Source organism: Schistocerca piceifrons, chromosome 2 (genome assembly GCF_021461385.2).
Source record: "Schistocerca piceifrons isolate TAMUIC-IGC-003096 chromosome 2, iqSchPice1.1, whole genome shotgun sequence".
NCBI lineage: Eukaryota > Metazoa > Arthropoda > Insecta > Orthoptera > Acrididae > Schistocerca > Schistocerca piceifrons.
In genome coordinates, this window is record NC_060139.1 from 396,246,409 (window position 1) to 396,261,985 (window position 15,577).

Here is a 15,577-nt window from a genome sequence, read left to right on the forward strand (position 1 = left end):
AGAAGTTCCTTATTAATAACTGTCAGAATTGCAGTATTAGTCTATTCCATTATTCAGTCCTGTTGTTAACATTATTTTATCCCATACTAGTAATCAATTTGTTTGTAGCAATAGTTTAATGTAATGTGTTTGAAAAAAGCCAAGAAAATTGTAATAAACTGAAAATAGTAATGACATGCATATAAAATATGAAATTAAATCTTTTTATAGCTAGGCTGTTCACATCTAATCATAAAAGTAATTCATATTATCATTTTTAACAAACATCATACTCCCTGCATTGTGTATTTCTTGGCTGTCTTCATATTTTTAACTAATTTCGATAAAAACAGGTGTTTCTTCCTACTGCCACTTCTTTACTCTTTAGATCTAAAAGTTTGAATACAGTAATTTTATACATTATTTATTTGTCATTGGAAATATTTTTGCACAACTGCTTGGAGAAAAGATACTCCTGTTTTGTCATTGTTGTTTGTTTCTGTTAAATTGGCTTTACATGTAAAGTTTACAAATAGTGTACCAAGAAATAAATAAAGAAACTATTCAAACCAAATAAAACACCCCAGATAATTCACAGATATAACCGGAAACCAAAAGTGAGAAAAATGCAATTTATGTTCAACAAAATATTATCTTTTAGAAACAAATAACACGAGAGTCAGTTAAAAAGTAATATCTCCTAATTTTGTCACATATTCTAACAAAAGATAAATTAAATAGGTAAAGATTATGCTTCCAACATGTCTTTTCGAACAGTTTCACTCATTATTGCATTGAAATAAATCCTAGTGTAATGATAGCTTGAATCCTCCAGATAATATTGTTAGTGAAAACCATCTTGTGGAAAACTACACATATGAAATGTGGTATTGTACAAGTCTCTGTGGGGAAAGTAACATAATTGTTTCTCCAAATGTTTAGGTTTATTGCTGACTAGAGGGTAGTTTAGTGTCTCTCTCAGGTACTGACAGTAAGACTGTCAATGAACACGTTTTGTCCATTTCCAGAATAAACTTTTCAGTGGTGTGTAAGTTATGGAACTTGAACCTGGACCATCTTCTTCTTGTGTGCAGTGCTCTCACCATCTTAATGATCAGAACAATCTCCACAGTTGGCTCAAAGCTTTCCAAATTCCACAGAGGTTCCCCACAGACCTTACTATACTAGCATATCCAAGACAAAAGATATGACAGGGGCTGCCTTAGACAAAGTCTCTGGGTTCCTTTTTCAGCAAAGTAGGTCTCTATTCAATAATGAAACTCCTTGACAGATTAAAACTTTGTTCTAGACCAAGATTTGAACTGAGTTATCTGTTCATACCTCATACTACGTCTACAAAATTCAGTTTTACAGAAGTTAAATTTTAAAGTGCTAGGGAATTTTGTAATAATCATATTTCTCCATCTTTTACCTCTGTAAACTTGATGTGCTTTCTATCATTTGTTGAATCCCCTTGCTCTACATTCGGCCATATTGTTGTGTACAGGACAAAAGGATTACAAATATATCAAACATAGAAAATTATTCTTATCAGCAGATACCTCTTAACAAAAATTTTTATGTTGCTTTCACAAAGAGAAACAGATGCACTATTATGCTGAAGTCAGCCTCAATTAAAATGCTCATTGCACTTATGCTTTCAATTATCTCATTTTGAAATTTCTTAAGAATGTAGGACTATATAAGAGGAAGTAGTTTCTTTCATAAATGAATAATAGAAACAAAAAATTGGTGACATAACTTTCTGACTGATGTACATATCATATTCAATATTTGGAAGTCAATTTTACACCATTATAATTGTATTTTAACTAACCTGGTGAGAGCAGATCAGCAAAACAGCAAGTCCTCTTCTCCAGGAGTTCCTCATATGAGATGACACAACTGGTATGATACACTCACAACAGTATTTATCAACACATCAGCTGTCTAATTGTCCCACTGCATTAACTGTGTCCACACTCAGATGAAATAACACATTTACAAATTTCCATTGTTACTTCTGCAGTGACTACCATCTGTTTTATTTGAGTCTTTTCTGGAGTTATTAACAGTTCATTCACACTTAACAAATAAATGAAAACTGATATATCCTCAGCCTCAACATTACTTCCTGAATAGAAAACAAGCTGATAAGTTTATAAAGAAGTTGGTCTCACAGTGTGTTAGCTGTTAACAATGTAGACTGCATGTATAAATACAGTCTTTAGACTCAAAGTAGGAAGATGGGGTCAGGTTTTGGTCTGTTAGGTAGCAATTTGTCCAAAACTCAGGACACGTGACTAAAGGTTCAGCAAACTCTTAAAATGGATGAGGATGAAGCATTGTAGGGCTGAGGAGAGAGGTTTCTCCACATCACTTCTAGAATTATGTTTAAGAAAACTTGCATTTAGTGATTCCAGTCCTCCTGTATTTTACTATATAATTTTCAAATCAAAGTTTACTCGGCCTATACAGCTAACTTCCTATTTCGTACATCCACCCAGCCACCTATATATCTTGCTGTTTATTTTTATTTATTTATTTATTGCATTCATCTTTCCACTGAGATACATGACTATTTACAGCAAGAAATCCTCAAAGGAGCTTGCTACAGTTATCATCTGGAAATGAGATGAAAATCAATGTCTGATAACAGTACCTGTACATAAGATTCAAGTTACTTGTACAATTAACTGTAGGGGACAAATTTTTAAAAACAAATAATATTCAGCACAAATAAGATGAAAGTCAGCTAGTGATGACAAATTGATGTAGTATTATTTGGCTTTTTTTCCTCCCAGATTCTGCTAGTAGACATAGTGAAAGTGAAAATAAAATAGAATGCAAAAGAAAATTTTCAATTTAGAATGCTAACACTTTTGTAAACGATAATGGCATCTAACAATAACAGACCTGTGATAGAATTGTTATATGACATACAGATCAGGTGCCTTTTTGTAAGTAACTATGAATCGAGGAGTGTCTGCTGCATCAAAAAGCATTGGTCAGTTTCGAGCGTGTCATGCCAGATGAAATAAGTTTTATAGGTAACACCGGAAACTGTCCCAGAGAATTCTAGAAGTGTAAAAAGAACCTGTAACGGATAAAAATTCTGTACCCTAGATTTCTGGGAAGGGGGACAGTGAAGTGTCCCCTCTTTCCAACCTCAACAGCCCCCCCCCCTCCTCCCACCACCCCTTCCCTCCCCTCTTGAATGCTTATGGCTGTGACTGAAATGATCACAGTCGCTTCTGCAAGCATATACTGCCAGGGCTCTGTCTTTTCCTCGTCTTCCGATTCTCTGAAGTGTTATTAGTCAGTATTCTTCTTAGTTGTTTAATACGGGTCGTCAATGTATTGGATCACTTCCTCCAATAGCAAAAGCAGTAGTTTTTCCTTTCTCCTCTTTATGTTCTCAGACCTCCAGTAGCTACTGCACACCTGCATCCTCCCTTTATTCGGTTTTGCCGTCAGAGAAACATCTGGTCAGTTCGCGCTCTTCACGCATTCGTAAGGCATATGAAACGGTTGTTTCATTGTCGAAGGCACCTCATGATCCAGTTATGCGAGTAATACATTTGAAATATGCAAGTTTACTACTTTTTTGCGTCATTTGGTAGTTTAGTCATGTGGTATCCTTGTCAATTCAGAAATGTCTGAAAAATGTCTGAAACGAATCTCTGTGGGGTGTGTGTGTGTGTGTGTGTGTGAAACTCGTCTTGGTCATGTGTATGTCTGTCAACACATGTCTAATTGGTCAGATGTCAGTTACTCTATTTATAGAGGCGGGCATTGTTTGATGCAGCATTATCTAATTCGTGTCAGTGAGTCGTTACCTGGCAGTTTCCTCAACTGAGAAATGTCTGAAACTCGTCTTCGTCATGTGCTTGTCTCTCGACACATGTCACATTGGTCAATGTTGGACGTTCTGTTTATCGAGGTGGATATTGTTTGATGCATCATCATGTAAATGTGTCAATGAGTCGTCATTGGGCAGTTTCGTCGTCTGTTATCCTTGCACGTCAGAAACGGCTGGAACTCATCTTTGTCATGTCTGTGTCTGTCGACACATGTCTAATTGGTCTGACATCAGGCGCTCTGTTTATGGAGGTGGACATTGTTTGTTGCAGTGTCGTACAATACGTGTCAGTGAGACTTCCCTTGTCTCATAAATGTCTGAAACTCGTCTTTGTCATGTGTGTGTCAGTCGATGCATGTGTATTAGTTGACCACAATATTATTGCATCTGGGAGTGTAGGCCCTTCGGTCGGCTTATGGTCTTCACGAGCACATGCTAAACCACTTGATTGTATGTCTACAACTGTCTTGAAATCATTCACAGTGTGATGCACTTTGCTTGGTCCCCACTGTACTTGTTTACTATAACTTCATCACGTGTTTCTGATGACGACCACAGCAGGCCAAGTGCAATAATATTCTGTTGGGTAGTAATTGGTCAGATGTCGGTCGTTCTGTTTATCAAGGTGGACACTCTTTGTTGCAGCATTGTCAATTCGAGTCAATGAGTAGTCATTTGGAAGTTTCCTCTTCTGTTGTCCTTCTGATTTCAGAAGTGTCTTAAACTCGTCTTTGTTGTGTGTATCTGTCGACACATGTCTAATTAGTCAGATGTCAGTTGCTCTGTTTATCGAGGTGGTCAGCGTTCAGTGCAGCATCCTCTAATATGTGTCATTTGGCAGTTTCCTCACCTGTTACTTCAGAAATATCTGAAACTTGTCTTTGTCGTGTGTATATCTATATGTCAGATGTCAGTCATTCTGTTTATCGAGGTGGTCAGTATTTATCGCAGCATTGTCTAATGTTTGTCAATGAGTCACCATTTGGCAGTTTCCTCGCCTGTCACCCTTGTCATTTCAGACATGTCCTCATCTGTTATCCTTGTCATTTCAGGAATGCCTGAAACTCGTCTTTATCATGTGTGTGTCTGTCGACATTTGTCTAATTGGTCGGATGTCAGTTGCTTTGTTAATTGAAATGGACAGTGTTGCAGCGTCTAGTACATGCCAGCGAGTCGTCAGTTTCGTGTTGTCCATTTTTGTCTTAGTTGTGTAATACTCGTGATGTTCTCTGTATTTGTTGATTTCACTGTCGTCTACATTGGTACTCGTGTCCGGCTGCTATATAAAGCTAGTGGAAAGATTGTTGATGTGCTTTCAAGTACTTTCTAACATTGTCGTCGTTTAATTCGAGTCTTGTTTAGGATTACATGTTGGCAAAATTTATCAGTAAACAACTATGTCAAGGGTAAATATTAACTGTCTGTCGGTCTTGTCGCTAAAAAGCCCTTTGCTGTTAATTAGACCTCTGTCAAATACACAGTTCATTTGTCAGCTGCTAAAATTTATTTATGCTTCGGCATTGTTTAATGCGAATTTCCTTTAAGCCTTTTTTTCTTTTTACGTCCGCAACTTGTGACAGTTATCCAGTTTCCCGTCGTGCGATCCTTACAATCTTCGGGTGTCTACATGACAAAACAAACTGTCCCAAGTACGTCTGATGCTTTTTGTGTGTCATGTTCGTCTGCGCCGTGTCAGAATGATATAAACCGTTTCTCTCTGCCGTTGCAGCGTCCTGCGAATGTCCGCAAGGTCGTCATTTGGTCCAGCAGTTACTCACGGTGAATTTTGCCATCGGGATTCCAACATAGTCTGCAGTAAGTCTAATTGTTTTCTTGTCTGAAGTGATACCACCAGCTCTGAGTTGTTGCATTCCGGTGACAGGGCCTGACCGTTATTCGCAAATTGTGGGAGGAACTTATCATCCAGGAACGATGATCTTGAGGTCCCATCTGGATGTTACGCTGATTGTTAGAAATATGTGTGTTTTTAATCAACAATAAAAACTGAGATACGATAAACTCCATCCATCCTTCGTCCCCTTCCCTCTTCACTACAAATCAGTTTTTAAAATTAAGAACCAATAGATAATTAGACAGTAATATCTGCTATCGGCTACTAGGACAGATACTGTCATTAAATTCTCAGAAGTTGCTGCTGTTGTAATTCTTTGCACTAAAAGAATGGCATTAATTCACCGTGGAGAGGTTCTTCTCAAGCATTTGGAGCCACAGAATATAACTAGTTCGACATCACAGGCCTCAGCGCTGAAACAACGTCCAAATTGATTCCATTCGAAAAGACAACGTCATAAGTGAAAAAAATAGATAGATAGGATGTACTCTGAGGAATTCTGATAGGACGGTTAATAGAGTCTGAGAGTTCAACTGTCAGGTGTAGATCTACAAATCACGCGAAAGCGTCGAAAGTCGAAAGGTGTCTGCGTTGTCAGCTGATTCGAAGTTGATTGTATTTCGGTCGAGCTTCCTCGCGCCTCTGTCGTGCTTACACGAGAGAAGGAGATGTGTGTTTGTCATTAAGTCAAGAGTCTGAGCGACATTACAACAGGGGTAGAACTAACTATTTAGCGACAAGTATCTGGAATGAATGTAATAATAATAATAATGGCGTGTGACGAGGGCCTCCCGTCGGGTAGACCGCTCGCCTGGTGCAAGTCTTTCGATTTGACGCCAGCTCGGCGACTTGCGCGTCGATGGGGATGAGATGATGATGATTAGGACAACACAACACCCAGTCCCCGAGCGGAGAAAATCTCCGACCCAGCCGGGAATCGAACCCGGGCCCTTAGGATTGACAGTCTGTCGTGCTGACCACTTTTTTTTTTAAGCTCATTTTGTTCTCTTGTGTTCGTTGCATCTGCTCGGGGCGGACGTCGTAAGACATCCATTTATGTTCGTTGTTGATCGATTGACTCAGTTCTTTTTATTACAGAGGGCAGCTAACCCTCTGACCGGACACGCTGAGCTACCGTGCCGGCAACCACTCAGCTGCCGGGGGCGGACTGGAATGAATGTGAAACTACCTGAAGCAATGCGTGCTGACGTTAACTAATCTGGCAAAGCGAAATTTTGTGTTGGACCAGGGCTGGTACAGGAAACTTTGACTTTCTCGAATACTTCTCAACTGGTAGAGCGTTATCTTTGAAATGCACAGATTCAGAATCTAATTATGACCCGGTATAGTGTTTTAATGTTTCAGAGGGGAAAATCTATAGTGCAATAGTTAGGTTACCCACTGCTTGTGTCGCCATGTCAGCAAATAAAATGCGTAGATAGATAAAGACCAGTATGGAATATACGGCACATGCAACAAATTGGCAGAGATGTATGTTTCTGATCGGTAAGAGAAATTGGTTTTGTTCGGTGCATTGTTTCATGCCCTAATTGTCGTTATTTGCATTCGACATAGGTACGCTGTAGGGAAGGACCAGTCAGTGCAGTAATTATTTGGTATTCATGCATTTGTATGTTTAAACTCTCTTATTCAACTGTCTTATTGATTTCTCTCGTTTAGTGCAATAAACAGTATTAGGTTATTGATGCGCCGCCGAATCACTGAACTCATGAGTCGGTGTAGTGGGTCAATCGGCTTTGTCAGTGTCCTGTTGACGAAGAATCCACTCATCAGCCAGAAAGTTTCGAACTAAGGAAAAAAGCCTCAGATGCTTCCATGGATAAGAAAATCACTTCATGTGACAGTACATAGTCCATTTTTTTTTGTCAGTAAGCGGTTGTCAAATGTACATCACATTTCGTCAGTTGTCGTCTCCATTTGTTGTATTTGTCAAGTCTTGTATGTGTTTTTATTCTTTATTACAAGTTTCTGATTCGTCCTGGCGACATGATAATACCAAACTGACATCTGAAGCGATTATAGTGCAGCAGCAATATTTGAACACGTAAATAGCCGTAGTATCAGAGAAATAATGGGTTCAGAAGAGACTGCTAATTAATAATATCGAATCCAAGAGTATACTACAGTATGAGCATCAGGAAAGAATTCATAAAAGTGTGTGGCAAAAAACATGGAAATTGAATTCCAAGAAATAGCAAAATCCACAAGTCCTCCAAGACGTTGATGTTTATGGTACTATGTGCGCCGGAAAAGGTAAGGATAAAGTAAAGTCTACACTGAGAAGTAAGAAACGTTGTTATTTGTGAAGGAAAAAAAAGGGGACAGTAAAAACAAAATTCGTGCTGCCAGTGAGCACAAGACAATGTTCATGACTCATGTTTTATTAGCGAATGTTACTTGCCAGCTCTGAGAAGCGCGCGTTAGCAACAGCATATTTTCAACGCCTGCCACCTGTTTGTCGTCGTATGTCGATCCGTTCATATATGTTTGATATAAATTTGACTTGTCGGGCCCCAAATATCGAAGATTCTGCTCGTAATTTTGTCCCAAAATTTCGCCAGCTGTTGCCTAGGATACAAGCTTATATCTACTGGTAAATCGAATCTCACGCAATCGTCAGTTCGATCGATTAACTTACTAGATGCTCAATTAATTTTTTGGTTGATAATTATTGTCATTGCAGTATTTGGATGTTTAAGAAGTAAGGCTGCCCTGTATCTGGTTCTCAGTACCTGTGTCCTTGCCTTTGCTAATAATGTAAGATGTAGAGGAATATATCGCCTAAATGTCGGCACAGTAACAAGTATAGGTGTGTGTTTCAAACTTCTTTTTTAAAAGTGTCAGTAGTTTGAAGTTCGAAATTCTGCTGGTCTCAGTACTTTTACCCTTGTATTTTCAATTGCAACAATGGTTGAAGGCCGAATCATCCAATGAAATCATATGTGCCATCTATCAATAAGCCTCAGACGTTTTGGACGGACGTAGAGTTAGTGGATCAAAATCGTCCATTCAGCCAGTCGTTGATCATACTGACACAGAATAGACGTTTCTGAGGAAGAAGAGTGTTTATACAGGATGTCTCTCCTGAGCGTCCGGAGCCTATTCTCTGGGGTTTCGGCAGATATTTGCAGTTTCTTTTTTACAATGTGTAGCTGGAGTCAACCCAAACAGATACTGGTCATCACGTCTTTCGTGCTACGCCCAGTGTCGACGGACGCCCGGTGGTCTGTCTCCGAAGGTGTCTGTCAGTCAGTCCAGGGTCTCTCTTTCTTTCTTTCTTTCTTTCTCTCTCTCTCCCTCAACACACAAACTAATAGGAATTGAAACAGAAACGTCCACAGTCAGAAGAGCTTATAAACAAACAGGTTTTGTCGCCTGTGTGAACTGAGTCCCATCAAGGCCGAATGCAATTAAGTTTAGAATGTGATGAGAAATTTTAAGATTCAAAGGTGGCGACATGAAGTTTCGAGTTGAGGTAAATGAGGAATTTTTCAGAAGTACGACTAAAAGTAAACGTCAAGGAATGAGGTCGGAGTGCTGTCATAACTCAAGATGCAACGACTTGAATGAACGTTAAATGGGAGTAACGAGAAGTGAAGAACATAATTAAATTAGGTGCGCTTGTTTTAGATGGAATATGTTTTTCTAACGGTATTGAAACACGATGCATCTGACTTATGAAACACCGACAGCTAGTTGCATACTTTTAATGAAGGTATTAAAAAAAAACGTGAACATTATTCAGGGATTAGACCTTAGGCCTGATTCTGCTGCTGCCTACAAGCCAGTACGAGGAGCGATCTGTGATAGAGGAACATGTGATCAGCCTTGTCGCCAATATCCCCAGCCGTTATTTCCAGTAGATGAATCCTGATGATGCTGCTGCGTATTTACTCAAACAGCTCCTCAGTTGGCCTCACAAGGGCTGAGTCGACTCAGTATCAGACCCCCCTACCTCAGAAACAAAAACTGAGGAGCGACCAGCATGCGAACCCAGGTCCTTCCGCACTGAAGGCAGCGACGCTAACTATTCGGCAACATAGGCAGTCAATATTGGATTGATTTACGGTTAAATCTATCCCTAAATACCACTTTGTTGCTAGATGATAAGTGTGGAGCGCGGAAAAATAACGGTGAGCTAGCGAACGCTTAATTCATAGGCTTTCTTTAAAACACATTACATCGCAGATGGATATTCGTACTTCTTTCGCTACAGCGTCTGTAGGACCATGGATGGCCCCTTCAAGGATTGCGTTTTCTTCTGCTGTTCCCATAAACTCTTCAGCCTTTCTCTCTTTCTCTTTCACCCTTCTTGAGAATCCGCTATTCTTGTCTCTTCCACTTGCAGCTCTCTATCCTATTCCTGTATTATCTTCTGTCGTTGGTCTCTGGTACACTGAAGAGCCAAAGAAACTGGTACGCCTGCCTAATATCGTGTAAGGCCCCCACGAACACACAGATGTGCCGCAACACGACGTGGCATGGACTTGACTACTGTCTAAAGTAGTGCTAGATGGAACTGACACTATGAATCCTACGGGGCTGTCCATAAATCCGTAGAGTACGAGGGGGTGCCGATCTCTTCTGAACAGCACGTTGCAAGCCATCCCAGATATGATCAGTAATGTTCATGTCTGGGGAGTTTGGTGGCCAGCAAAGTGTGTTCCTGGAGCCCTTCAGCAATTCTGAACGTGTGGGACGTCGCATTGTGCTGCTGCAATTGCCCAAATCCGTTGGAATGCACAAAGGACATGAATGCATGCAGGTTATCAGATAGTATGCTTACGTACGTGTCACCTGTCAGAGTCGTATCTAGACGTATCAGGAATCCCATATTACTCCAAATGCACACGCCCCACACCATTACAGAGCCTTCACCAGCTTGAACAGTCCCCTGCTGACATGCAGCGTCCATGGATTCATGAGGTTGTCTCCATACCCGTACACGTCCATCCGCTCGATACAATTTGAGCAGCAACATGTTTCCAATCATCAACAGTCCAATGTAGCTGCTGACGGGCGCAGGCGACGCATAAAGCTTTGTGTTGTGTAGTCAACAAGGGTACACGAGTGGGTCTTAGGCTCAGAAAGCCCATATCGATGATGTTTCGTTGAATGGTTCGCACGTTGACACTTGTTGACGGCCCAGTACTGAAATCTGCAGCAATCTGCGGAAGGTTTGCACTTCTGTCACGTTAGTCTTATTCTTGGAGGATCTTTTTCCGACCGCAGTGATGTCGGAGATTTGATGTTTAACCGGATTCCTTATATTCACGATACACTTCTGAAATCGTCATACGGGAAGATCCCCACTTCATCGCTATCTCGGACATGCTGTGTCCTACCGCCCGTACACCGACTATAATACCACGTTCAAACTCACTTAAATCTTGATAACTTGCCATCGTAGCAGCAGTAACCGATCTAACAACTCTGTGCCAGACACTTCTTGTCTTATGTAGGCGTTGCCGACCGCAGCGTCGTATTCTGCCTGTTTACATATCTCTGTATTTAAATACGCATGCCTATACCAGTTTCTTTGGCGCTTCAGTGTATATAGATCGGTGTGTGCTTGTTTCTCCAGTTTTTCTTAGCTTCCACCTTTATCTCTAATTTAGACCAATCTTTCTTGAATTCCACAATCCACTTGTATCCTATTTTTCCTATTGTCCTACAAGTTTTTTCCCAAACTCTTTTAGTCATGTTGTCCATATCCATACTGATCACGTATGCCACAAATCTTCCCCTTTTTAATCGTCAAGTTCCGATACAGTTCCTCCATAGGTCTTCGCATCCATCTCTCATAATCTGTTTTAGGGTCAACATTTTCCTTTGCAATTTTATCTCTTCTTTCTCTAGTTTTCTGCACTATATCTTCCTAGTGTTATCGTCTCAGCCGCAAACAGAACTGCATTCCTCACTGTTGCCTAGTAGTGCAGGTTATCAAATAGTATGCTTACGAGGAGGCTGACATCTTCTTTGTCGTCTCCTTTATTCCCTTATTGCTCCTGTTTCTTCCTGTTATGTATTCTCACAGGTATTTCAATTTGATCACCTGTTTTCTCTACATTTCCAATCGACAGAGGTATTCAGTGTCTTTTTATTGTTGTAGGCAATCATAAGTCCCACCGTTCTGGCTATCTTGTCTAAGTTGTCGAGTAGTGTTTTCGCGTCTTATTCTCATTTAGTATTACCATGTCATCTACAGTATGGCTGGGCAGTCTACTTGGACCCTATATTGCACAGATATTAAATAGAGCTGGTACAGAAAATAAGCGACGCATCTTTCACGCTGAAGCGCAGCTCATTTCCTTCTCAGTGTTGTCCTAAGTATCGTATGAAACTTGATAGTTTCCTTTAGGGTCTCAGGTTGAGCGCCAGGGAGGCGTAGTTACAGCTGATTTTTGTGACAGGGTTTGACAGCTGGCAGTCCTGTGCTCCTCAAGAAAGGCGAGAGCTGAACACCCATGCCGAAAGTTGTATCGAAACACTGAACTCTGCTTCCAAATGTACCTTTACAAACGAAAATCCAGGGATGTTGGCCAAATTTAATTCTCGCACTATTGAACAGATGAGTGATGTAGGTAATAGTGTCAGTGGCGTTAGAAACAGATGAAATCGCTAAAATTGAACAAAGCTCCAAGATCCGATGGAGTCCCTCAGATTGTAAACCAAATTTGAGGCTAAGTTAACCTCTCTTTTACCATAATCTACCGTAGATGACTCGAAAGAAAAAAGCGTGCTCAGTTGTTGAAAGGAAGCACAGGTCACACTGGTAAACAAGAAGGGCAGCAGAAGTGATCCGCAGAACTACTGTCCAATATCCCTGACATCGATTTTTGTGAGACCTGAGAACATATTCTAAGGCTCAAACGTAATGAGATATATCGAAGAGAATGACCTCCTCCTTGCCAACCAACATGGAATTCGAAAACTTCGTTCACGTGAAATCCAAGTCGCACTTTTCTTACATGACACCCTGAAAACCATAAACCAATACAGCCGGTCAGAAGCAGTATTTTCCGATTTCCGAAGAACAAATGACCCAATACCACATCTACGCGTGTTATCGTAAGTACGATCGTATTGAATACAAAGCGAAGTTCCTGACTGACTGAAGATTTGTTGGTAGGGAGGATGCTGCATATTATAGTGAATGGAGTGATCGACAGGTGTAGAAGTAACTTCGGGTGTACCACAGGGAAGTATGTTGGGGCCCTTGCTGTTTGTGTTGAACATTAATGACGTCAGACTTTTCGCAGATGATGCAGTTATAATGAAGTACTGCCTGAAAAAAAGCTGCACAAATATGCAATCGGGTCGTGATAAGATTTCGAAATGGTGCAAAGAGGGAAACTTGCTTTAAATGTTCAGGAATGTAAAACTGTGCTCTTAACAAAGCGAGAAAACGTAATACCAAAGAGTCACGACTGGACTCGGACAACCCATATAAATATCGGCGTGTAAGGATCTTCTTTGTAGGGATATGACATGGTTTGACCAAATAAGCTCAGTCGTAGGTAAAACAGGTGAGAGAGTTCGGTTTATTGGCAAAAAACTAAGGAAATGCAGTCAGTCTGCAAAAGAGAATACCTCCAAAACACTCGAGCTACTCATCCTAGAACACTGCTACAGTGAGTGGGATCTGTGACAGATAGGGTTACTAGGGGATATTGAACGTACGCAGAGAATGGCAGCACGAAAGGTCACAGGTTTGTCTGACCCGTGGGAGAGTGCCACAGAGATACTGAGGAACCTGCACTGCCGGACACTTGGAGATGGATGCAAATTGTGTCGAGAAAGCCCACTTACAAAGCTTCAAGAACCAGCTTGAAGTGATGAATCTAGGAATATTCTGAAACTCCCTACTAATCTTTCCTGTAGAATATCGTGAGGACAAGGTTAGGTTACTTACAGCACGCACAGACAATACGTGAATGTAACGGGAAGAAGCCCGGTACATTGGGAAGTCCCCACTGTCATGCACATCACAGTGGTTTGCAGAGTGTAAATGTAGATGTAGAAAACCTAAACATGGTTGCTCGGACTGGAATCTGAACCCATTGTCTGAAAGAACAGGTTACCTGTCTCTTCCTTTGGCATCGTCGGCATATTCACAGTCTGTACGCGTCGAATATTTTCGTCTTTTTGTCCGAGAGCTCATATTTCTAGTCTTATTTTTCAGTATCTAGATTATTGTGTTCATTGAATGTGTAGACATTTCGCCATCGCAGCCCTGACCGCGTTAATCACATCGTCACATGTCTAAAATTAGCTCAGTGGTGTGTTCATGCATATGTTTCTTGTATAGTGCCGGATTCGGATTTAATCTATTCTTCTTGTCATTAAAATGTCTGATGTATTATTGTCACTTATTAGTTTGTCAGTATGTGTGTAACAAGGAAAGGCTCTGGTTATGTATGTGACCCATTAACATTTTGTGCCAGACCAAGATTGTAGCCCGGGTGCCACTCCCTAACGCGCAGTGAATTACCAATTATATCATCCGATCCCGCCTCAGGAGTCGTATAATTGCCCGAGAAAGATACGAATCCGGTTAGAGTCCTGGTCTAGAACATCGTGTTAGGTTATCACGTATACAGAGAGTTTCACAGTTTCTATCACAGGCTTCTAGGGGATGTATATGGGGCTCAGTAGATAAAATTTGACGAGAAAGCCATGCCCGGAAAAGTAAGCCGTTTAGATGTAAAATAAGTTTTAAAAATCGTATCACTTTCAAATCTTCTGCATCACGGTACGCACAAAAATTGAGAAGAGGGCGCCGTCGCCAGTCACCATCATAACTGTGACATCACGTACCAATTTCTTCCAACTTCAGCAATGGCTGCGAGAGAGTGGTACTTTCGCAACTAGGAGGGTTGACATTGGTGCTCCATGGCTGCGCCGCACTCTCGACTTTGAAGAGGACGTCGTCCTTTTCTTTTGTTGACTTCCGGAACGTACCCCCAACTCAACATTTATATTACAGACTACAGTTTGCTTTGATAGTTCAAAGTAGACATTGGTTTAAGTCGTACCCTCATACGGAGCTACATAGGCTTAACAAAGAACTAGTGCCAACATAAAACATGTTTTACAATCTCAGAATACTGAAATGAGTAAACAAGAAGAAAATGTAACACAGGATACACATAGTTAGTTGCTATAAAAATTCTACTGGTAACACAATAATAAATGATAAATCGCTGTGACGGCGTTCTTCGTCACATAGAAGAGAATCTTCAAACATCTGATCTTCAAACTTAATTTACATCCAAACGGTACATTTCCGGACAAGGATTCCTTGTCCAATTTTATCTACGAAGTCCATTTATAACCCATAGGAGAATGTAATAGGAATTGTGAAATACCCTGTATAAGAAATGCAGCAAATCTTCTGAATAGAGAAAGATATTTCTCTCTCTAGGAAGCGCTTTGCCTGGGTTCGAAATGACGCTCATCTCGTGGATTTCAGTGCACGGAGTCTGGAAAAGACAATCATTGTTTGTGAATGTCTACCTCGGTCCCAAAATTTAACCAATGAAGTTGGCGTTACTCACGCTTTTGCCCTTTAACAAAGAACAATACCATCGAACTTGGTGAGATTGACCGGGATTTTTTGCTGTGTGCGTTATTGTAAGGAACGAAAGGCCTCCAGTGGTTCATTACAGAGATATTAGTACGGTTTCTTACTCCAGTTATCAATGTGACATCGACATTTCGAACTGCTCCTGCATTCCTCTTAGTCTCGTAGCAGTATTATTTCTATTGTAAGATTTCGTTATCTGCACTAAGATATATTCCTACCACTGTTAGGAGTTCAAGTCTGGAAACAAAGAGGTAAAAAAGTGTTTAACTGTGTT